General features: G+C 41.6%; 1 protein-coding gene across 1 annotated transcript in view; it reads right to left on the bottom strand.

Moving 5' to 3' along the window:
* Nucleotides 1-26441, bottom strand: part of Zswim6 (zinc finger SWIM-type containing 6) — a 172573-nt gene that overhangs the window by 139195 nt on the left and 6937 nt on the right. The gene's annotated exons all lie outside the window — the stretch shown is intronic.

Below are 26441 nucleotides of genomic sequence, written 5' to 3'. Positions count from 1 at the left end.
AAAGACAGATTTGGAAGAAAAACAGTTAAGCGAGAATCACAAATGTGGTAAGTGAAGATATACAGTGAACAGTTTTGGGCCCCGCGAGTCTGTTGCTCAAGAAAGTAAACACTTGAAGCTGGCACATGGTTTCTTGAGAGTAGATGAAAATTGAAAAGGGCCCAGGAAAGTGTATCCAAGTGGAGAGCCTTACTGAGAAGGCTGGGATTGCCAGGAAATACGTTGAAAACCAGAAAAGCTTGGATTTATGAAATTCAAGTAAAGACTTGTTACAAGAGTGGTCTTGTTACACAGGAGTCTTGCTGAGAGATGTCAGCTTCTAACAGCAAGATGAATGAGAAGGCCTCGCTACTTTCAGCAACGACGGCACTTCCACAGGTTCAGTGGAGTAAAGGAACACAGAAGAGACAGACGAGCAAAATGGAAGAAGGTATAAACTGAATATATTAATTCAGTAACTTAAATACAAAAATATAAAAAAAAGAATACTGAGGGAAAACAATGGAATGGAAAGATTTGGAATCAAACAAGGTTTTTTAAAAGACAAACAAACAAAAAAAGTTCATAGTGAGACTTGAACCTCATGTGTTAAGAACATACCCTGAAGCTATGTACCCCTAACCCAAAAGAAGACTGCCTAGTCTAAAAGACTGACATTCAAAGTGCTATCTATGCACTACAACAGAAAGGGGAAGCACTCATTCTTTCAATACCCTAGAATACAGAAGCAAACCGAACACCACTCAGTTCTAAGGACAGTCTTAAGGTAGTACTAAGAATGAGCTACCCTCCTTCAGTGAATTCATAAACCAACAAGACCAACTCTTCAGCAGACACTGAGGAATTTGCACAGAAGATCTGCTTACATTTAAGCCACAAGGGAATTTTTAGGACACTATTCTTCTATTCAAAAGAGAATGAAAATTTAAAGTTCATGTGGCCAATGTTCACCCACTAACCTGTAAAGTCTGAAATATATTTTCTCAACATAATCAGGTGACAAACGTGTGCTTCCTGTGATCTGCCTACGAAGCAAAGGTTTCAGACATACCTCGAAATAAAAAAATAAAAATTGCTGACTACAGCCTGGTTATTTACCTTTGAGGATCATACACAGCACACCTAATAGTCTTATCTTGAGGTAAAAGATTTAACAGACTGCCCCCCTAATTGTCCCTGGACACTCAATAACGCCATGTGATCCTGAGGTACAGATTCCTATGGAAGAGTCACCTAGAAGAAAAAAATAAATATCTCAACAACTTTTCTGAACAGACATAACTTCTGATACTTACCCAAAGCTAACAAGCAAGCATCATACCATGTAGCGGCTAATATTCCTAATAATTCAGAACTGTATGCTTTTGTCTAAAATAAAAGCCGCAGGTCAAAGTGTTAACAATTATTTAAACACCATCGTGTAACAAATTTTGAAACTTTTGGTTGTGCTACACATAGTATCAACTTTAACATTCAAAAGTGGAATTTTTATTTCTGAGAAATATTTTTATACCTTCATAATAAACACAGAAGGTGGGGCTGGAGAGATGGCTCAGAGGTTAAGAGCATTGCCTGCTCTTCCAAAGATCCTAAGTTCAATTCCCAGCAACCACGTGGTGGCTCACAACCATCTGTAATGGGGTCTGGTGCCCTCTTCTGGCCTTCAGGCATACACACAGACAGAATATTGTATATGTAATAAATAAATAAATATTTAAATAAAAATAAACACAGAAGGCTAGGGACATCAATTTTAAGAGTTTAAAATACAAAACATGTAAGTAAGCTGAAAGAGAAGAGAACTTTATAAACTAGAAGAAATACAGAACTGAGTGGTGAACTCCAGGAGCCAGGTGTGGGTGCTCACACCCATGACCTCAGCGCCTGAGAGGAGGCAGGAAGAGACTAGGGCAGGAAGACCAGGAGATCAGGCCAATCTTTGTTAAGACCCCGTCTCAAAAAAACTAAGGAAAAAGTAAAATCCAGGAAAGGCAGGGAAAATATATATATAATAAAATCTAGATATTAAAAAAGAAAAAAAAACAACTAATCAAAAGTAAAATCTTCCCAATGTCCTAAAATCCAGCAAAGTGACAGCATCTGGGCACACTTCACACTCACCCCTAGGAGAGGAGCAGATGTGGAGACTCTGGCCAACCATGTCTGTAGAGCTCTTGCTCAGCACCACCGTGACCCTCATCAACAGTGACTCACACTGACCTGCAGCAGCACCGTGGCCCTCACTGTGCCCCTCAGCACCACCGTGGCCCTCGGCACCACCAAGACCCACTACAAACCCTTACCCACCAGTGGGAAGGAGAGTAAGAACAAAATCCACAAAACAGAAAACATGAAAAATATGCAAACAGATGGGAAAATGTTCTAGCTTCTGAATACCCCTATATTCTCCCAATAAAATAACTTATTTTGCTATTAATGTGGCAAAATTATGAAACTATCCAGTGTGACAGTACAGAAACTACCAGGCAGCAGGGTGCCATAAATGCATCCAACATGCCCTTTAGCCCCAGGTCCCCCAGAAACCTAAGAGCAAACATGACAAGCCGGGCATGGTGAAGGAGGGTCCTAACGGGATGAACACTGCAGGAAAGAAGAAACTTGGAAGCCAGCTAAAGGGACAAAGCAAGACAACGGTCAAATAAAATCCAATAAACCAGCAGTTTATTAGTCATTAAATCATTGTAGCATGTATAACATATGAAAAGTGTGAATGTAGTTCTAAATCAACAGCAAGACAAAAATGAACAGATAATGAAACGCTTTAAAACACAGGAAAATAAAACCAGAAAAACCACTACCGTCATCTACACTCAGATAATGGTGTATTATTAAGTCTGTAATATGATTTCTTTACTTCTAATAGTTTAATGAAACTTTCAGAAACAGGAGGAGTTCACAAGTACTAGACTGGACATGTTCCAGCCATAGAGAAGAACAGAAAGTTGCGTGTCCTCTGAAACCTTCCACAAGAATGCAGTGCCACTGCAACTACAAGGCCATCTCAGACAAGCTGCTCCAGACAGCCCAGGTTCCACAACTGAGACCTGGAAAATACATGCACATGATGGGAGCTCACCTTGGGCCTGAGAAGTTATCCCAGAATTCACTTAAGTTTTAAGTTGGGGTTTCCTTATCTTGTTTATCTATGGCAGTGGTTTCTCAACCTGTGGGTCTTGCCCCCTTTAGAGATCAAGCAACCCTTTCATGGGGTCACTGAAGACCATCGGAAAACACAGGTATTTACATTATGATTCATAACAGTAGCGAATTACAGTTATACAGTAGCGCACAGGAGTGAGCACATGAGGAACTGTATTGAAGGGTCCCAGCATTAGAGGGGTTGAGAACCACTCATCTACAGCCTCCATTTTCCAGTACTTATTTAGGGGAGGAGTGTCTGTCAGTCTTTACCTAAGAAGTTTGACTTTTATTGTATTTATTATTGCTGTGGATGTGGGCACCAGCCATGGGGAGGAGAGGGGTGTCCGTCTCAGAGGACAATGTGCAGGACTCAGTTCTATTCTTTGGTTCTCTTCTATGTTTGCTCCTCCATGTATAAACAAATTCTTTTTTAAAAGACTAGGCTTTGGTTCAGCAGGAGTCCTGCAGAAACTCAGTTTACCTTGTATAGCAAGGTATGGATGACCTGCTCTTACTGCCAGCCAGCTCTATCAAGGAAGGCCTCCAGTCCGGAATGTCATCACATGGCCCCCCTTGGATCATGCTGCGGCTGGAGACCTGGCAACAGGGAGAAGCCAACGAGTGTGTCTTCAAGTGTATTTCTGCTCTGGCCCTAAGGGGCTGTGTGAACTTTGCTAATTAACTTAAGCCTAGCTTGTCCCTACTGTGATGGTAGGATGACACCTACTAGGCTGCCTGAATGTGAAGTGACACACGTGTGCAAAGAAGTAGGACTTTACACAACAGTGAAAGGTCTACATGTATATTGTTCAATAAACAACATTGTATCTGTGATGCCTTTGAAGACATGTTTCAGCATATATTCATTGGAGTTTTTAATGATATGCCGTCACCTCATCAGTATTGCATATAGATTATGTATCTCTGCCTCTCCTTCTCAGACACGAAGACCAGTAACTTTAATCGCAAATGTGTATCCTGGTGAGCTAAGTACCTCATTCTCTGGAAGAACTTACCTGCTAGGATTTAGTTCAATCAAACTTATCTTTGAGCACTGTTGAGTGGAAGTCAAGTTATTATTGCAGAATTAGCTAATTTGAACACGGGGTCAGAGTCAAATAGACCCTTGTATGTTCCAGGAGGTGAGCACCATGTGTCAGCCACCATTTTATGTGACTAAAGATTGATTTACTTTACAATAAACAAATGTTTTCTGCATCAATTGGCCAGACTTGAATATTCAGTGACTCGGGTTTAGGTAACTTGAGTGTAAGTTTGGAGTTTTTCTATTACTTAGAGAGGCTCTCAGAACATTGTGAGTGTCTTACAAAGGTGTCTTTGAAGTTGAACACCCCGGTACATGTTTACTCGACATGTGACAGTCTGTAATTACTGTGACTGATGGGACTTTAGCTGTCCCGTTTTATACCTCTTCCAATACGAGTGAATGAGAACTAAACACCACGCTGTCAGAAGAGTAGGGCAGACACTAAGATTGAAATTAGCAATGATTCTTTATTTAATGGCATTAGATTCTAAGACTGGAAACTAACCTCCAGACTGGCTAGGTATCTTGGTAGGTAAAGGTGCTTGCTCTGCAAACCCGAGTTCAATTTCTGCAATTGATTATTTTCTTAAATATGGAAAATCATCGGTATGTCTGTTATGAGTGACTCAGCATTATTATTTCATATAAAATTGAGCAGAGCTCTTCTCATGAGCAGCTAGACACAAAGAGATTTACATACAGTATCTCACTGACTTCACAACAGGCCTGTGGTGTTGGTACAAACAGCTTTACATGTTATCAGTGTGGGGACAAAATCTCTCACTGGGACCTGAATCTAGAAAGCCCACCAACTACACTACATGGTTTCTGTACTCCACCTGTTCTTTTAAGCGGGCTTGAGATACCAAATAAATAATACAGACTAGAATTTCTCAGGACTCAAACCTAATTCACAGCTGAGTGATCAATCTTGGGAAAATATAGGTCTTACTCTTCTCAACAACACCAAAAGACATTCCCGTGTCGAGCACTATGTGCATGCCTGTCATCCCAGCTACTCTAGGAAGCTGAAGCACTCTCAGGTGTAAGGCCAAACTGGACCACCTAATAAGACCCTGCTTCAAAGGTAGGGGATTCGGCCCTTTGATAGGGCATTTCTAAAGCCCAGGTAAAGCCCTCACCAGTGCCATAAAACACTGAGGAGATAAATTAAGTAAATAAATAGCAGCACACTTCCTCTGTTGTCTTGGAATGGTTGTGAGGAGCAAACATGATTCTTAGAAAGCAGCAACTGAGTCATTTCCACAGAGTTCAGTGATCACAGTCAGCAGCAGCAGTGACTCCTCAGGGGACAGTGACATATTTGGGGCTCTGGCCCCATACCAAGTGGCCTCAAATAGCTCTCAATGAGCCTTAATTTTTTTCTCATTTTTTAATGTTTTCCATTCTCAGGCTGTCACTTAATCAAGCCCCACTCAGCCACTGGTTCCTTCTCCTTTATCTTTGCTATGCTTTAAAATGTGCTATAAACTGGAAAAGCACACGGCCGGACTTTCTGACTTCTACAAATACCATAGTAGGTTGTCAGAGATGATCCCGAGTCCTCCTCAGTAATTAAAAGAAAACCTTCAACATGTAAGTACCATATATCCAATCTTTACTTTTCTAAATTCTCTGTTTATTTTGGTTTCTTTATAAGATTTGAAGAACACCAAAGATAAGAGGAAGGAAGGAAGGAAGGAAGGAAGGAAGGAAGGAAGGAAGGAAGGAAGGAAGGAAGGAAGGAAGGAAGGAAGGAAGGAAGGCAGGCAGGCAGGCAGGCAGGCAGGCAGGTTTGAGGGCCAGGGTACTGTATGGAAGAGGAACTAAGATACTGGGTAGACACAATAGCTAAGCTTACTGACTATGTGGAGATGTGACAGAACACTTCTGGATGCCATCCATCCCCACACTAGCTGCATATACTCCGGCAAATCAGCAAAGGGAACCAACTCCAGCCTTTCAGCCATGAGCCCAGTAGACAAATGCAGGGACTACAAACCACTAAGTAGTAGAAGACATGATCACACTGTTTCCCACCAAGTAGAAGAGGACATGATCACACTGTTTCCCACGAAAGCAAGTATTCACTAGATAGATTAAAATAAAAGCATACAATGTGGAGACAGACTACAAAGAAAAATAAGAAAAACTGTCAAGTCTGTAAAATCCTTAGAATGTCTACTCATTACAGAAACTATACCATTCCTCAACATTTTTCAAAATTCAGTAAGTTACCCACTCTTCATCCAAGAAGCTGGGCTACAAACTATAAAGGACAGAAGCAAATTTCATGTTTTTAACTTTAAAATTATATTTATTATCTAGCATTATAGGCCATTAATTAAAGATGGGTTACATTCGTTTATGCTGTGGAACATTTGTTTAAATGATGCAAAGATGTGTTGCATTCTTTTATGTTGCATTTGCTTCACTCTGTGAGGCTGTGTTACTTTGCCTACTTAAAGAACCTGCTTGGTCTAATAAAGAGTTGAACAGCCAATAGCTAGGCAGGAGAAAGGATAGGCAGGCTGGAGGGAGAGAGAATAAGGAGAAATCTGAGAAGAAAAGATCAAGGAGCAAGAAAAGGAGGAGAGGACATCAGGGATCAGCCACACAGCCAGACACGAAATAGAAGTAAAGAAAAGATAAACAGAAATAGAAAAAGGTAAAATCCCAGAGGCAAAAGATAATAGAGATAATGTAAGTTTAAAAAAAAAAGCTGGCTAGAAGCCAGCCAAGCTACAGCAGGGCATTTATAAGTAAGAATGAGCCTCCATGTATTTACTTGGAAACTGGGAGTTGGGCCCCAAAGATTAAGATAAAAAAACAAAACAAAACAAAACCAACAATAATCTAGCTTTGTAACCATGACATTTTACATTAAAACTTTTATACATTGTTAAAAACTGTATAGGCCAAGGGTTGGCAAAGTTTTCTGTGTAGGGTACAAAAATAAGTATTTAAGATTTTACAGGCAATGAAGTCTCCATCAACTACTCAACTATACTGACAAGACAGCAGTCACACATTATTTGTAAACTGCTGTGGTCTGAATTCTATGAGACCCCCAAATTCATGTTTAAACATAGTCACCACGGTGATGGTGTCAGGAGATTGAGGGCTTCCAGAGTACAGTTCCACACAAGCAGGGTTAGCACCCTTTATCAAGCAATATCCCTCACCACATCTGCACCCATGTGATTTCACAAGAAGACACCATCAGCTAGAAACACCCCACCCCACCAGGATCCAAACCTGCAGGTATATTGACCCTGAAACTTCCAAGGAAGTCCTTCCTGGCCTCCAAGATGGAGAAACAGAAAGTTCTACTATTCAAAAGTCATTCAGTGTTTTGTTAAACCAATGAACAGGGTATGTTCTAACACACCTTACCAATGGCTTCAAACTCTGCATTTCATAGGAGTTTCACGCACCACAAAATAGTAGTATTCTGCAGTCATTTTTCCAGCCTCTTTTAAAAACAATGTAAGAGCCAGTCTTACCTTTCAGGCTACACAAAAAAAACTGGCAGTGGGCCAGATTTGACCCTCACACTACAAAGTTTAAAATTTCTGATTCATACAAACTGAAACTAAAAAATGGAAATGCATAAGATGCCAACTGAAACTGTGATAATTACATTACCTTCTAATCTAAAGGGGACACTTGCCTTTGTGTTTTCAGAAACAGAAACTATGCCGTACAGGCTATTCCAAAGTCCTAGTCACTACAATTAATATTAAAATCTTTGCCTTTTTAATACTACTTAAACATGTTTTAAAATCCCTCAGGAATGGTTTAAATTACTAGCACCAGTCATATTATTAGTGTAGTTGTTTTGTTTTCTTTTCTTCTGCTTTCTCTTGTCTGGTTTTCTATGGCAGGCGCTATGTAATCCGGGATGGCTTCTAACTCATGATCACGTGCCTCAATTGCCTGGCAATTCCTGTGGCTACAGATGTGCAACCATCATGCCTGGCCCAGAGTATTTTTGGGTCTATCTTGATATCTATGTGTCCTTCTGAACTTCTACAAGCCAATTAACCATTAAATTATCTGGCTCAGTTATAAATATATATAGCATGATAAATAGTATTTCCTGAAGCTTCACTGGAATAGAGCTGCTGAGGGGGAATATATACGGAAAATGTATTTACTTTGCACCCGAGAACACTAATTTCACTGAATAATCTTTTAAAATTATTAGGAATTCCATTTTTACAGATCTTTCTCTCTCTCTCTCTCTCTCTCTCTCTCTCTCTCTCTCTCTCTCTCACACACACACACACACACACACACACACACAGGTAAAAACGTAACTTGCAAGAGGGTCATCCAGATAGCGCCTAGACTAACAGTGACCTAGACAAAGAATACAATCCAAGGAAAGTCTGACTTCCTGATGCAGGGAGAAGCAAAGATAGTTTCATTCCTTCTTTTACATTGCAATTATTTGTTTGCCTCAAATATTTATGGTCTCTGAACAATTGGGCAGGCAGCTCCCCATTACCTAAGGTATCTATAAAACTACACACTGGCCTTAAGAGCAGTGTTTGCAAATAGTGATTCAGTCATGATTCATTCGTGGGTCAAAAAAAAATTCAATGCTGTCAGTCACAGAAAGCATTCTGTAATGGAACTGAGCAAGTATTATTAAGAATATCAGCAAGCAAGGCATGCTTTACGGATTAAGTCTCTTCTTATGAAGCTTTTTTTATTTATAGTAATGTGTGTGTGTACTCTGTTGTGATGTAGATCCCTTCTTTGAAAGAAGACTGTCTAAAAATGGCCTGAAAGGACTGCCAGACCTAAGCAGACTTAAAGAAAAGATGAGCAATCAGGAAGGCAGTCAGACTTGAAGTGCAGCATGAGAAGAGAGCATCCCTTAGAGGCTGCTATTGCTTCAGTAAGTGCCCCACAGATCCACATGTTAGAGTCTGCTTCCCAGGGTGGCACACCTGAGCAGAAGAACCTTTACGAGCTAGAGGCCACTGCTGAGTCCTCGGGTCACTGTCAGGATGTTCTTGAGGATTGTGGGACCCTGTCCTTTTTTGATCATCTTGCTCTTTTTTTAAAATCTGACTTTAGATGAAGTCTCCTCTTCCACGCATTCCTGCACAAGACCAAAGTCACGGGGCAAGTTGAACATGAGTTGGAGCTTTTAAAACTAAGTCTTTTGGGCCATGACATTCACTGTGTACCCAACCATGGGAGTCTCGCCATTGCCATCTGGTAGGCCCACCAAGCAGCCAAAGTAGTAGCTATGGCCAAAGCTGCAGGATAAAATTAACCTGTCTTCACCATAATTGTCTCCAGGAACCCTCTTTACAGCAACTCAAAGCTGAGTCTGGCAGAGGGACATAGAAAACTCGGAAGGGTTGACATTAACCACAAAGGGGGGGAGGCACAGAAAGGAAACAGAAATCAAGGAGCTGACACTCTCCTTTCCAACTTCCTCTAGCGCAAGAAAAGCAGAGCAAAACAAAAACTAAAAATGGTCAAAGGTAAAAGTCAGTGTATCCTCTCAACCTCACATTTTTACGAGGTAAGGTGTGAAGGAGTAAAGGACTGGAGAACCCTTACTAGGAAATGAGGGTAAAAAGCTTCCTACAGAGCCAGGAAATTTATTCATTCCGCTGACACACAACTAGAAGTACCTGCTTGATATTTTATGATCGATACTGTATACCAAGAAAGGGTTTTGATAGCCACTTAAACCACCTAACTGCATGTGTGAAGATACTGCACCAAAAAAATCCCATGATGGCAACATACTCCAGGGCTGTTTTCTAAAGGCACCATAATCTCACCGGAGATTGTATTTTTATTATGTTCTTCACTACCTTCTTGCAAACCTCCCACTGAATTTCGTGTGATGAAGGGAGTATTCTTAATGATGTGGAAGCAAATGCTCTCAACAGAAGCTGTAATGGATAATGGGTCGCCCTGTTTAGACTGGATTTGTTTCAAAGATATTATCCTGAGCTCGTCAATAAAAGGTCAGCCTCATGTTAAGGTAATAAGGTGTTTCTGAAACTTCTAAGATGTATCATCATGACTACCTCAAAGGTCTTTGGCCCTAGTTCATAATTTCTTACAATTATTTTTGTATTCTTGGCCTTAATAAAGCAGAACATTCCTTAAAGCAGGGTGGCAACTTCCTTTGTCAGTATGGAAGTTACTGAGAATGGGGAAACAAGAGAGTTAAAGCTGGAACAGTCTTTTTTATTGATTTTATTGAGCAATACATTTTTCTCTGCTCCCCTCTCTGCCTCTCCCCTCCCCTTCAACCCTCTACCATGGTCCCCATGCTCCCAATTTACTCAGGAGACCTTGTCTTTTTCTAGTTCCCATGTAGATTAGATCTACGTATGTCTCTCTCTTAGGGTTCTCACTGTTGTCTAGGTTCTCTGGGATTGTGATCTGTAGACTGGTTTTCTTTGCTTTATGTTTAAAAACCACTTTTAGGTATATATTCAAGGGATGCTCAATCGTGCCACAAGAACATGTGCTCAACTATGTTCACGGCAGCACTGTTTGTCATAGCCAGAACTTGGAAACAACCTAAATGCCCCTCGACCAAAGAATGGATAAGGAAAATGTGGTACATTTACACAAGGGAGTACTACACAGCAGAAAAAAATGTCATCTTGAAATTCGCAGGCAAATGAATGGAGTACAAAACATCATATTGTGTGAGGTAACCCAGACCCAGAAAGACAATTATCACATGTACTCACTCATAATTGGTTTTTAAACATAAAGCTGGAACAGTCTTAAGATGATCTTGGCAACTCCCCTCACTTTAACTGTGTGAGATGGACACTTGCCCCCAGGGGTCCAAAGACAGCCCTGGCTGTCAGTCAGGTGGGAGTTCTAGCCCCAGTGCCATGACTTATTCATCACAAAGTTTTTTATTATTAAAATAAGGGCAACCACCAATGTCACACCTAGAGTATCTGATGCACTTAAAACATGTAGTTCAGAGCTGGCAGATGGTAGGTGTTGGAAAGGAAGTCCCGCCCCTTCAGTTCCTCTGCTCTTTCCCTCCTTGCTCAAGGAGAACCCACTGATTCCTCAGAGACTGTACCATCTATACAATGGGAAAAGGGCACAAGAATGTATATTTGGTGCTTTTCTTAGTATATAATAAAAAAACAAATATTAAAAAGCATCACATCTAAATTACAATTCAATCCAAGAGACAGCAGTACTGTGATGAAAGAAGAAAAAGGAAAAGCAAGGGTCTCCGCAAGAAGAAGGAAGATGGGCAAGTGCAGCGCTGCAGTGGTCAGCTGGACAGCCTTAAAAGCCAGGAAATGACTGAGGAGAGACAGAAGCTTTGTATTGGCTACCAAATCAGTGATGCCCTAAAGAGAACTGTGCCAGAGAAATCAAAAAAAAAAAAAAAATTTAAAAAATTAAGTGTTATGTAGGCAAAAATCACTAGAAACAGTCACTCATTTATGTGCCCAGCAATTTTTAAAAAATCCAATTAGCAGAGCTAGATGCACAATAAGAAACTTAGGGTGAAGACTCTGAAACCGTAGTGCCTGGACCCACATTCCAATTCTGCCTGACTTCAGAACTGCATGACTTCTCTCCAGGCCTCAGTAAACTCCACATGTATATTGATAAAAGTGGTACCTGGGCTGAAACTCTATCAACTGCACATATCCCAAACTCCCCGGACAATTTTGTCTACCAGCTTGGTTCTGTACATTGCTACAGTGACAAGAAACTGAGGGAACGACACACACCTTCAATTCCTGTTTTAAGTGGTACCTACAACCACTGTAGCAAAGTACTGAAGATGGCCCCAACATCATCCAGCATCATCTGTGATGGTTTCTGAGCAGCTGGAGCTGAGATTTCCATCAAATCCATAGTGCAGGATATTGGTAACATCTTCTCCTCTTGTGCTCAAGAATCACCTATGCACCAGGCAGTGGCACACCTTTAGTCCCAGCCAGGCCTACAGGGTGAGTTCCAGGACAGCCAGGACTATACAGAGAAGCCCTATCTCCAAAAATAAATAAATAAATAAATAAATAAATATCACCTATACAATGCACTCATACACATCAACACACTTTAAATCTAGTTGCTGATCCGACATTAACCTCTCATCTCTTTTCCCGCCCCCAAGTCCCTGCAAATACACTATAACCAATTATTTACATTAAATCCCTTTCTGCTCAAAACACTAGGCTCTTCTTTTATGTGTAGGCTGGACACCACTAACACATCTTTGGAGAGGATTATAATAAAATGTACCTCAGAAGTACTTCTGATTACTGGCTGGCACCCGGAAAGTGTGCTGTAAACACTAACAGGTCTTACTCTGCAAACTCCTGAAGATAAGATGACAGAAAGATGTTAACGGGCCACTGCAGTGCTTCCTGATTGGCCAAAGGATGGTACTAACAGTCAGGTAACCCCTCACCTGGAGGAAGAATCAAGTCCTTCAGAAACATAAGATGACTCCTCCGATAGTCACAAGTCCCTGAAAAGAGTTCCCTGACTGCAATACAATTATTTCAAGAAGACATTTTGGTTTTCATAAAAATGCATGTGTTCCATCAAAGCTATTATAGTCCAAGATTTTTTATATTAAAACACCTCCTAAATTTTTTATTAAACTATTGCTTCATTTTAAAGTATAATAACTAGGTGTGCCACTTCTAAACCTGTTTACCCACAGAGCTTGGTCCTGTGACATTGCATCTCAAGGCTGCTGATCACTACCGAAGTACACACACCAGTCCTCCGACTCTTGGGTCACCTGGTCCTTCCCCCGTTCAGTTTATAAGAGGCACTGGTGGAGAATTAAAGAAAAAGGAGAGATGTCAGGATGTTTTTTTTTTCTTTCTCTACTTCAGGCAGGGTTTCCAGAAAAGTCTCCAGCCTTTACCAGTCCATACCAGGATGCTCCAATCTCCTCAGCTCTTAAACTCCCACAATGCTACCTCTTAGGTCACATCATCACCTGCTGTGACTCTTTAAGAGGTTGGCTATTTTACTTTGCCTTCTCAGTTCCTCCAACATTTGTGTGATCAATTGAATTCACTAAATTCCCGGTTTTAAAATATGCATAAAAGATTCAGGTTCTTTTTCTCTGTGTGGACAGGGCCAATGGTGGTGTTAGCACTCAAATTGCCTTGAAAACATTAAAATCCAGAGGTGCTAGATCCTCCGGGAGGCCCCACCTTCCCAGTCCGTGCTAATCCCAGGTGATGAAGAACCTACTAATCCGGGACCACAATGAGAACTACTACAGAAGAAATCACCTGCTGTTCTATCTCCCTCTGTGTTTAATCGGATGCCAAGACGCACTTTTAAATTCAGGGAAAATCTACTTATCTGTTTTCAAACAAAGAGAAAGAGGGGGGGGAAGGTGAAGAGGGAGGGGAAAAAGGAAGACGGGAGGAGGGGACAGAGGCAAAGGAAGGAAGCAGGCAAGATGGCTTAAAGACAGCTTCCTTTAATTACCATAAATTCCAGTATGTTTTGAAGGAATGGGTTTTAAATATAATTTCAGCACCTATTGTGTATTCTACTGAGAAATAAAAATCTCACCTTTAGATACCAACTCACTGAACGCCTTATGAAAATAGTAATTAAACCTGTATTACTAGAAAACACTTAGTCAATAAAAGTGATCACCCTTCACAGAGTTCATCTATCTTAGAAATTTAAGATTGAAAAAATTGTCTCAACTTGAAAGCAAGTAAAATAAAGACTCAGTGTCTTAAACCCAAGTTTAAAGAATCACTCATAAGTTGTTAAAAAGTCAACATCAAATATGTAAGTAAATCACGACAAATAATGTTTATCAGACAAAAAAAAAGCCCACATAAATATAAAACATGACCTACATATGTAATTCTAATTTTCTATTAGCCATCCGTATCTTAAAGTGTAAAACGTGAAATAATACAAAATATTATTTCAATTGATTAGTCATAATATATTTAATTCTTTTTGTTGTATTAAGACTCCAAAATCAAATACTTACATGTACTATCTGAAATGGAGCCTGCCCCATGCCAATGTTCTATAGTGGCACATGGCTAGTGACTATACATGTCAATGCTCAAACAGTGGCACATGGCTAGTTGCTATAGATAGCACAGAAATTCATGCCTCTTTCTTGAATGCTTTGATAACTGGCACAGTGGTAACAACTTACTACTTTTTCTACATATATTTGTGAGTTACAGTTTTAAGAACACCTGATTATGTTTCCAGAATGTAAAAAAAAAAAAAAAAAAAAAAAAGCCAAAATCAGTGTCACCTCACCATCTCCGGAGGATCATACTGTAAACAAGTAAGCCACCATCACTGCTACTTCTCTTCAAGTCCCAAAGCCAAACCCCACCTCGGCTTGCTTTTCTAGCCCAGGGGAGGAGTGAGCAGCCGCCACAGGTCTCTAGGCTCCCTAGGTAAGGAATTCTCATCTCCTGGGCTTGTGAACCGGGAGCTAGTTAGGTCCTAACCACCAACCTAAATCTCCAAGACAAGTATCTGGTCCTCTGGCAGGGAAGTTGGCCCCATGAGCAAGTTACAGTATCCAATAGCAACACAGTGAACTCACCTAAGGAGCCAACAGAAATTTTTACTTTAAAAAAAAAAAAAGGAAGACATTTTTCATGTGATTCAAGTATTACCTTAATACTGAATTAAAAGGAGGAGGGACAAATAAGCTTCAAGTACTCTTCGTGATCTATGAGACCAGACAGAATACATACAAGCTAAAATCTAAGCAATCTAACATAAGATTTTACTTGCAGTTGAAAGCCAAAACACAGGCATTTACCTTTAATGAGCAGAACTGATCACCAAAGCAGAGTCTAAGAATGGGGCACATAAAAGTTAGGGTAAAAAGCAGCTGAGAAAATGGGAGGCACGGTGTTTGGAGAAAATTTCTAAACTACCCTTACTATCTAAAATCCAGAGTACACCTGTTTCTCAGAATCCAGTAATGGATGCTTTAAATTATGTCCTAAAGAAATGCAGGGGGATTGAGATGGTGCCTGTAAAACAAAACCATTTCTGAATCCCTCAAAAATAATGGACTGTTCTTTCACTCATAAAAAGCGGGTTTTCTTCTGCAAATAAAACTCTTGCCATGAGCATCAATGTGCTTGTGTGTATTGTGAGTACAGTGAGATAATTACATACCTCTGAGGCCTAAATACATCTGGTGTCACATCACACCTTAAGCATACTTCATTCTGAGCCACTCACTCTAGAGAGTAATTACTCATCCCATAACTTGGTCATAAAAAGCAAAGCTCAGTCAATGTTCCAGCAGCAGTAGAGCAGAGGTGGATTTTTATATGGTACTTGTGTAAATCAGATCATCAAAACAGTAAAAAGTGCTAAAATTATGGCAAGTTATATAGACTTCCTAAGCTTTTGACTTGCAACCAGACCACACTGAAAGCTGCAAACGCCACAAATAAACTTGCCTGTGGAGCAGAAGGCTGAAGGCATGGCAATTCACTAACGAGAAGATAATAGTGGACACCCAGAAGCCAAGACCTGGGATGTTACCTAGAAAGACCCATCTAATCTTTCCTCCCCTGACAACAAAGATGTTTGCTAAAAACAAGGGAGACGGAAATACTAGGCCTGTTTTGCGAGTTTGGCAGACCTTTAGGCTGTAATCTGATCGCCAGAGAGTGACGGCAGCACCGCACCTCCATCAACAGAGCTGCTCACAACCTACTGCACCAGAGCCACTTTCGGGTAACACCACTGAGTACCAAGGCTTCCGCTATACTCAGATCGCTGAAGCAACTCCTCCAGACCCTGCTGCCATGTTTGCTCCTGAAAATAAGGCTCTGGTAAAAGCAGAAATAAGACTTTTTTTCAAGCCAAATTCATGTCATCAATGTAACCCGAAACTACTTTTTTTTTGTATGAGTCTAGCAAAGAACAAAACATAGTATCAACTCCAAGGAGCAAGAAGGTACTACAACCTGGATGGGTCATATAACCACTGCTCTGTGTAAAAACAGCTATCACAGCAAATCCAGAACACTATTCAAGAACCTGGAAGATGATCAACTTCACAACACTTGAAGTCAATTCCACCTGACACTCGGGACTCCTGGGAATCCATGCCCACCGCAGACTGCTGGGTGCTGCTGCATATAAGGAACTGGGCATCTCAAACAGAATAAAATGCCGAAAATAGAAACCATGCTTGTAACACAGCACTGGCACTCCAAAGGTGGATAAATCAATACACACCTCAAATCCCAAATCCTGACCCTCAATATGACTCTGGGAAAAAGTTAATTTTCTCCACGACTACTTCTAATAGGCCAGAAGGACTTTATACAAAGCATATTTGGCTAGTGTTCCTTACATCCATCACTCTAGCCTGCTACTTCTCTGTTTGATTAATGAGGAAGGAAAGACTAAAATGATTGGGGGACTGAAAAGGGAAAATTCAAGTCTAGGCAAGGAGGCGGAGGACGACGGGAAACCCTGCTCCGTGCAGACTTGAACTGGCCTGCACTACCCCTGCCACTACCTGAAGCCAGTGTCCACTCTAACGGAGCAGTAACTACTCATCAAGAGAGGCAGGGAAAGAGAAAGTGGCCCCTGCAGAGGTTGGGTAAAAGAAAGATCCCTGCCCTTCCAACACACCTCCTCTTCTCTGGCAGCCTGTGCCTGTAAACATAGGGCTGTTTTCTTTTTCCAAATGTGCCAACTTCTCAGCCCATATAATACAAACCCACATTCCAAGGCACCTAGCCTTGATAAGGTACTTACTATATGCACGGAGTATGGAGATCTCATACTCTAAGAAAGTCGAACAGCGGGGAATGCAAATACACCTTCTGGGGAATTTCGGAGTAGCTCCAAGAGACAAGAAACAGAAAACAAGGAAATATTTTTCCACTGTCATTTCTTTATGTGACAGGTGTGTGTTAAGGACAGACGGAGCAGTGCCTCCTTCTGGAGAGCTAGAAAAATAGTTCTAGAACAAAACTCTTTCATTGAACCAACAGACTTTTACTGAGATCCAAGTATGTGCAGTTGTCCTAGAAGACAGGGATAGAAACACACACATACTCCCGAACAAAACATATACACTTTTCTGCATGCATGGATCTTATAATCTAACCGAGGAAATGGGGAGGGAAGGGACCGCAAACAACAGTGATTAAGGTTACAAAGAAAACAAACTGTTTTTGCCAGATTTCAAACAAGGCACAAACTATGCAAAGAAGGGCATCCTAGGTGGCGGAGCAGCTTGAGCACGCTGAAGGACAAGGAAACATTTATGCAGGAGGCAACTAAGGATCAGGAGTGGGCCTCGTAAGGGTCAGGAGAGCAACTTGTATAGCTGTGAATGAGTTTGGTCCTATGAGCAAAGGGAAGCCACTGAAGACTCCAAAAAAGGGTGGGAACAGACAGCATCCTACTGGCTGCGATACATCCAGAATCTAAGAGCTGATCTCCACCTGTTTAGATTATAACTGACTGACACACTCATGCATATAATGAGGTCTGCGCTTACAAAATCATGTATACACACAAATACCCAGTAACTCTAGGTTTAAAGAGCTTTGTGGTATAAAATAGTTCAGAAAAGCCATTAGCAGATCATACAAGGGGATAATGAATTAACATTATACAGTTCTATTACCACAGCTTTCCAAGGCAAGGACATATGAAAACACCCAATAGGATTGAAAAAAAAACACTTGTTAAAGCAAAAACAGTCCAGGAAAGGGGCACAACCAAGACTGGGCAAATGGAATTGGTGATCACTCCATTTCTGGATACCCAACCGTTTTATGAGCCAAGCACTGGGAGTACACCCATCCTGTAAAATTCTTGCTCAAAAAACTCCTTTGGTGAGTCCTATTTTTCTGCAAAAGTAAGTCTTTAAAACAAAAAGTCTCAAAGGAAAGTCGTTAGTATTTTATAGGAGTTTAAGAAGCTATTCCTGCCGGGCAGTGGTGGCGCACGCCTTTAATCCCAGCACTTGGGAGGCAGAGGCAGGCGGATCTCTGTGAGTTCGAGACCAGCCTGGTCTACAAGAGCTAGTTCCAGGACAGGCTCCAAAACCACAGAGAAACCCTGTCTCGAAAAACCAAAAAAAAAAAAAAAAGAAGCTATTCCTATTATCTATTAACATTAATTTCCAAAATACACAAGATCTCATGGATGCTTTGAAGTCAGGTGTAATTTTGCAAGTCATCCATGAGGGGGTTGTTGAAAATTAGCTTTAGTTTTCCAAATTTTGTTTGGGTTTTCTTTGAGGGGTGAGGGGAACCTGGTTGTGCTAGGTGGCTGTCCTAAAACTCAGCTCTCCTGCTTCATCTTTCCTGGGTACTGGCCACGTTTTTTTAAAAAGTGAAATATCTCTTAATCCCACAAAGGTTTTTATAATACTAAGAATTTTCCTGGGCAACCCACAAATGCTGTTCTGCATGGGAGTGCGCCAGGTTTCCTACTTGACACTATAACCATCCAATACATGAACTGCTTTCAAAATAGCTTTCAGGTCAGGTGCTAAAAGAAAAGGCCTCTCCAAGCACACAAAAGAGAAACTTTATACAACAGCCCAGTACTAAAACATAACCATCTATCCAATATTCATATTCTTACTGAAAATATAGTAAATGACTAAGTCATGGCAACACACTCAGAAAATTGAACAGACGAAAGAATCTGGAGGGCTTTTTCCCCAACAAGGAAGGTTTCACGCACACTACAGGACTGGCACATGGTCTGCCACTCATTCAATCGCCATTCCAGCATCTACTGCACACACCCTGACTGACACTAGTAACAGCTGCCTGTCCTGCATTCAAAGTTCACCAGTACTTTTTCCCAACTCATCTTTCATCTCTTGTACAATGGCAAACTCAAATGGCCTCGGAACCACATGTGGCAGAATACTGTTTCATGTGCTAGCATCCTGCCCTTCAGTCCATTTGATGAGCTAACCGGTGCTCCCCTCATCAGAGACGCAGAGGAATCTGCAATCTGAGATAAGATGAGGCTCACTGATTTCTCATAAGAAACTGTCACTAATCTCCTGCCACTTCCACATTAAAAATGAACTCCAACACCGAGGTCTCAAGTTTAGCTGATCTCTTCAATAACTGTGGAATTGTATAATCTATGGGTCTGCTTACCTTCACTAGACAGATTATTCTTCAATCTAAGTAGAAACCTACTGTACCTACATAACCTACCAGATTACGTACTACCGGGATTTCTAAAAGGCAGCAAAGGTATATGCTAGAGTACAGAATGATTGTCAGACAGAGGAGCTGGGGACAGATCTGAAATCCTAGCACTCAGGAGGCCGAGGCAAGAAAACTGAGTTTGAGGGCAGCCTGGAGTACAGAGTGAAGCATATTTTAAACAACTCTTTAAAGCTATTTTAGAGTCTTTAAAGTGTTATAGATGTGCTCAGTACTGCTTCTTGAAAGAGTTGGGTTCAAAACTCAAATCTCAACTGTTAAAAGGGCAAGCTGCAAGGGCCTGTTCCACAACTGTAAGGGATTAAAAGGCAAATGGCAAACAGGTGGAGGAGCCATAGCTGGGCAGTGGTGGCACACACCCTGAATCCAGCACTTGGAGGAAGAGGCAGGCCAGCCTGGTCTACAACGCAAGTTCCAGGCCAACCAGAGATGTTAAACAGAGAAACCCTTTCTGTACAAAGAAAAGGGGGTGGGGGAAGAAGGAAGAATGAGCAAACAGCAACTTATGCAATGAGCCTTAGACATGCAGCAAGTACTGCTAGAACAGCCGTAGAGAGACTGTCACAGAGCCACATAAGACAGACTGCGGCATGTGGAGCTCTCTAAGAAGGTGTTCCTTGCTGTGGGGAAGGAATCTGAAGGGGCTGCAAAAATGAAAACTACCTTCAGGTTCTTGGGTTCTGTCTGTGTGTCATTGTTTGAAACAGAATCTCACTCTATAAGCTCAGGAGGGCCGGGATTGAACTCACCAAAATCTGCCTCCCTTGGGATCCTGAATGCTGGGGTTACAAGAATGAGCCATCATTCACAACTCTAAATAAGAGTGTATATAAAGCAGAAATGCCTGGAAGCAGGAGACGACCCTCCATAACTGACCAGAGTTGTTTGACTGTTTTATGCTTATCAGAACTTACCCATCACTACCACCTAGCCCCCCTCTAGCTGACATAGAGACACGTACACACACACACAGACACAGACACACACACACACACACACAGGAAGTGGGTTAGAAAATACAAATCATATGTTTGTGCCAAAATATAAACTTCAGTGGTCTGGAATGATAGCTCAGCAGTTAACAGCACTGGCTGCTCCTGTAAAAGACCTGGGTTCACTTCCCAGAACTCAAAAAGCAGCTCACAGCTGTTTAGTACTGCAGTCGCAGGGGATACAATGCTCTCTTCTGGCCTCCATGGACAGCAGCTACGCACATGGTACAGACACTGTGCATGCAAAACACCCATACACGTAAAATAAAAAAATCTGAGAGAAAGCGAAAACTTTAAAATAGATTTCTTTAGATAGGCATAAAACCCCACAGTTTCATGATTTCCAAATCAAAGACAAGCCACTGCTAAACTATGAGTTACTAACACAAACCCAGACCTAATTAGCACTAAAATGTAAAGACACTCAGTCGTCACTAGCTCTGTCACCAACTTCCTAAAGCACGTAAAATGATGAACTTTGAAAATAAAAATGTTTATAGTAAAGCGAATGAAGAGGCCAATGGGAGAGAACTAGCCTAGCCTCACAGATGCAAGGCTTTGGGGTTAATCTTTACCACTGAAAAAGAGAAGTACTTTATGAAGAACATGAAAATCTTCAATGAAACTAAAACCTGACACAATAGTTTTTAAATCCACCTGAAAAATTTTTTATTGTTAAATGAATAGGTTTATTTTTTGCTTCCTTACTGAAAACAAAACTGTAATATTACCCAGGCTTTTGGCGTTCCCTGCTATTTATGAAGCAGCTTAAACAGAACGCCAATCGAACACACTGCTAGGAGCGATCCACGGAAACTGCAGGGAAACTGCTCTGACAAGTTTCAAGGAGGAACAGCATTGAACGTTCCGCCCCGAGGACGGAGGGCCACTGCTCTAACTTCACCAGGCTTCTGAAGGCACGGCTGACACTACATGACGCCCCTAATAAATCTGAACTAAATTAAGAATCCAAACAATAGTCACTTATCAACTACCATGCAATAGGTTATAATTTTCTGTAAATCATATTAAACTTCATTTAAAAATTAACCCTCTGCAAACAACCCTTGATTCGATAACTGTTCACTCTCAAAGCCATACTCAAGATAACCTGCCATCTGCAGAAACCATCCTAACTGGTAATGAATGCCTGTCATGCCAGTGTGCAGTCAAAGACATGAGGCCACAAGTTCAAGGCCAACGTGAGCAACATAGCAAGCCTGCCTCAAGAAGAGGAAAGGAAAACTGAAACTCACAAATGTACTATAATTCCGCAAGCCCCCAGCAATGTACGCCCCACTGAATCATTCCACTTGAACTCTCTTCTTTCCACAAAAGTGAATGCACTAGAATTCATCCTTGACTCCCTGAAAAATAAAAAAGAGCTCATTCTGACTTTAGATCCTTGCTTTGCTGCCTCAGGAAGGTGAGTTAGGTCAGTGCACTAACACTGGCCTTACACTTACCTCCTAGAGATTATGGGACTAGCCATCACTGTTTCTCCCGGCAGCCACAGTGTCATCTCAAGCGCACCACAAAACCGGCCCTAACACGCTCAGCTTTCTATGTACCAGCTAAGTAAGTACTAACCTCCTTGCTGACGTCACTTCCATTTCACACTGTGACACTTTTTACTTCTTCCCCAAACCATTCACAAACAAACCCTAATTTCCATTTTCAGTGCAGCAGACCGTCAAGTTTCTCAAATCACAGAAGCAGCCTAAAGCTTAGGGCTCAGATTGCAAGTGTGAGTTTCTGAAAGAGTATGCAGCATCCAGAACCATATCTCAGTCCATCAGGTAAAACTTTGCCACTCCATAAAGAACAGGAAGACCTGACCGTTTACCAAACCTAAACACACAAAGATCAGAAAAGAAACAGAGAAAGAAGTGCTGGGTTTTGTTCTTTTCGTTTCTTTTTTTTTTTCTTTTCGGTCGAATGACACCTATAATTATATAATTCAACAGCAGTGGCAATTTTAAAGATGCTGAGGCATATTAATGAACCACATAAACTTTGCACCCCTTGATGCCACCACAAAGCCCAAATTACTGAGCTAAATATATGTCTGACCTGATAAGACAGTTTTTGAATCTTTCTCCTCTCTAAAATAATCTCTCTCTAAAATAATCTCTACAGCACATGTTTCAAGATTTATTATTTATGAAGACTATTTTTAAGAAGCCATTTCTTAAGAAAATTCACATTGTATTTTTTAAAAGAACAAGTTAACACAGTGTTGTAGAACAGGGTTATGTCTCAAACTTAGATTGATGAAAACTTAACTCTCCACCATTGGCCACCAGTCCCGCAAAGTACTGGCCCTGTGCCATCATGGCCTAGTGCCAGCCTGATGTGGGGCCAGGTTAAAAATAGCAGCTAAGCAGCAGCTGGAACATATAGGTCCTTCTGACCTCAGTTAATTTCTCTAAACCCAGGGAGATGGTGGGGGGCCAAGTGCAGGTACTGAAGAGAAACTCCCATAGTATTCTTACCTTTCTTCTGCTCTTCTCTGATATACCCCCAAAAATCATGTCACACACCTCACCCCAAGGGAGGAAAGGAGGGGGAAAGGCAGAAGGGGATGAAGGGGAAAGGTAGAGAGAGAGAGGAAGGGAGGGAGGGAGGGAGGGAGGGAGGGAGGGAGGGAGGGAGGGAGGGAGGGAGGGAGGAAGGAAGGAAGGAAGGAAGGAAGGAAGGAAGGAAGGAAGGAAGGAAGGAAGGAAGGAAGGAAGGAAACTGAATCAAGCCAGGCTCAGAAGCTCTAGGCCCCGGGTCCCCCTTGCAGCTCCATTATCCCAATGCATCCACTGGTCAGACCAGGGCAGAGCTGCACCGCTGCTGCCCGGCCCCAGCTGCATCTCTGCAGACTAGCTGGGTCTCTGGGCTGAAGATCTGTTAAGGGAAAAGGTACACAACTCATCTGGGGGAATGAAAGTAGGGAGAACTGTGAGGTTTATCAGAAACACAAGTAAGACTGAAGGGTGCTATTAAAAAAGAAATCCTCAGGAAGAGGCAAACAAACTTTACAAAGTTTACTTATATGTAACAGACTACAAGTTCTTAATATCTGAGGTTTAGGATTTATTCTACAAGTATTTAGAAAGCCATGATCATTTCTTTTTAGAAACCAGTTAATGAAATGGGTACAAAGGTCTCTGAAAATAGTGCAGCCTTCAACCCGTCCAACTTCACTAAGAAAGGCCAGGACTTGTCCTTTGTAACTAAATTATGAAACACCTGTCCTTCACATACAAAATTGCCCCTCGGATGCTGGCTGCCATCCGCAAATATGTAACAGGTAAAAGTAGGCACAGAAATCTACAGTGTGCTTCTGAAGAATCAAATCTGGAGAGGCTAACGAGACAGCTCATCAGGTAAGAGCGCTTGCTGTAGGGCTGGAGAGACAGTCCAGTCGTTGAGAGGACTTGCTGCTCTCCCCAAGGCCCAGGGATTGATTCCTAGCAGCCGCACTATGGCTTGCAACAGCCTGTAACGCCAGTGCGGGGGTGAAATGCCCTCTCTGGCCTCTGTGGGCACGTGATGTTACATACACACACAAGCAAGCAAAGCACTCATACACATAGAATTAAATAAACTTTAAAAAAAGTTCTTTTTAAACAGCGTTTACTGCTCTTGCAGAGGACCTGATTCAGTTCCCAGCATCCATGTGGCAGTTCACACCCCCTGTAACTCCACTTCCAGGGAATCCAATGCTTTCTTCTGACCTCCAAAGGCTTCTGCGGGCATGAGGTGCCCATGAATACAGGCAAAAACACATAGAATAAATACTTAAGTCTTACAAGAAAGGAGTTTAAACCCCAATTCTAACATTTCATTTTTACATTATCTTCTTAGGGATATTTCCTATACATCTTCTCATTGTAAAAGCCCAATATTAATTAACGATGAAAACACTTCAAGCAGACTGTTAAATAAGGCAAGACCAGGCTGCCAGTCACCTGAGTTTTAAGCACATTAATTCACTTAATGAGCTTCCAATTTATCTGATCAACTTATTGGGTTTTAAGAGTTTAAATGTACTGAAAGCTTTTACTGTGTCCTACCAATTAACATCTGGGCACAACTGCATAAAGCTGTAAAATCGTCTCATTCAAAGAAAGTCGACTGCTCTACACAAAGCATTCGAAGAAGTAGCACAGTATTTTTAAAGGGCCTTAAAATGAGAAATGTTGTTCCTTAAATATACTTCGAGAGCATCTATGCAGCACACACATGACCAACTCAATCTTCAAGTTATTTCTTTCAAAAATCCTACTTCTTGTGGAAGTTGATCAGTCACCCAGTATAACCATCCTCCAAAGCTAAAATTCTGTCGAAAGAATAAAACACATATTTAACAGCTGATGTAGCTCGGTGGTAGGCAGGAGACAGTGGGTGTGTGGGAAAGAGGAGTGACTAGCTAGGACGGACCTTACAATCCAAGTTAGAGTCACCATTTGACCTTCAGGTCACTGAGAAGGCCACTCTATAAAGCGGCAGTGACTATGAGCTTGAGGTAATGCAGAATCAGGAACAACGCAAGTGGATGGCACCACAGGCAGCCTGCTTAGGCTCAGAGAGCACTTGGCCTTTTCTCTGACACTTCGTGTCGGTTGCTCACCTGCAACTAACAATGACAGTGCCTACCTAGCCTTCTTGCAAAGAGGCAAAAAGTGAATAAGGAGGAAGACATCGAGGACAATGCTAATGGCTTTATAAATTTAGCTTTTACTACTCTTATGACCAGTAAATGTTAACAGCATATCACAAGAAATCCTATCAAGCTGACTCAACAAGGAAATGCCCCAAACCCAGAAAACAAGAAATCCTTTTAAAAGTTCAAAGTTCAGCACTTGACTGCATTTGAAAAAATTAAAAGTATATGGTCATATCCTGAAGGGCTTTGAACACATGCTTTACTGAAGTGGAAGCAGCCTGCTGCGAGAGATGTGAGGTACGCACAAACGTTTCCTCAAATAAGCACACAACTACTGTAAGCAGTAAGTTCACACCAAACTTCTTTCTGGCATGGATGTCTGCACTTATATAAGCGCAGTACACTCTTAGTAAATTCCTTATTACACGGGTGTCTGCATGAGCTACACACAGCTGTGCACAGCTGTAATAGTTTTCTACCGCAGCAGACACAACTTTTCGTGGACTTTTATATCATAGCATTACTTAATTCCAATCTACTAACGTTAGCCATAAATAGCACCTATTCTGCATGCTAGAACCACCACTGAACTGAAGCCCTTAGAATTTTGCCTGAAACCAGAATGCCGTCTGGAAACACTTGCACGATGTTCAGCAGAGTAACCTCACCAACATTCGCATCGATCCTCCTTCAAGAAATGCATGCTGTCATTTCTGAGATTACCGAACATCTCAACAAGTCAGGAGCACAGGCAGTGGACACCAGAAAGCCAGTGGTTTTTCTCTGCCACTTAATGACTTGCTCTGGACAACTTCCCAAAGTGTCTGAGCCTCACCTTTTTATCAGGTGAGGAAGAAAAACCAGGCATGGTGGCTCACAACGATAACCCCATCACCTGAGAGGCTGAGGCAGTATGGCTGTGAGCTCCAGGCAGCCAAGTACATACATCCTGAGTACCTGTCCAGCCTGAGCTACAGAATAAGACCTGTTTCGAAAATATATAAATTAAATAAAATTCGAGAGTTGAAATTAATGCTGTAATCCCATCTCTAAAAGCACCCACAATGACAGACATTATAATGTGTTTCATTTCTAAAAATAGCTCTCTGGATGGAGAGAGCTCATAGCACAGTCACTGGGATCTTGAGGTGGCAATGTCCAGGCCTGTCTTCTTTCCTGCTGACTCGTGAGTATCTCAGAACTCTCATGCCAGTGACCCACAGAAACAGGCCAGGCATGGAACTGCACACCTGTAATTCCAGCATCTGGAAGGCTTAGGCAGGGCGATCTTCAGATCAAGGCCACCACATGGAATGCTGATGGAAGGGAGGGGA

This window comes from Chionomys nivalis, chromosome 15 (genome assembly GCF_950005125.1).
Source record: "Chionomys nivalis chromosome 15, mChiNiv1.1, whole genome shotgun sequence".
Lineage (NCBI taxonomy): Eukaryota > Metazoa > Chordata > Mammalia > Rodentia > Cricetidae > Chionomys > Chionomys nivalis.
This window is presented reverse-complemented; position numbering and strand designations above follow the sequence as displayed.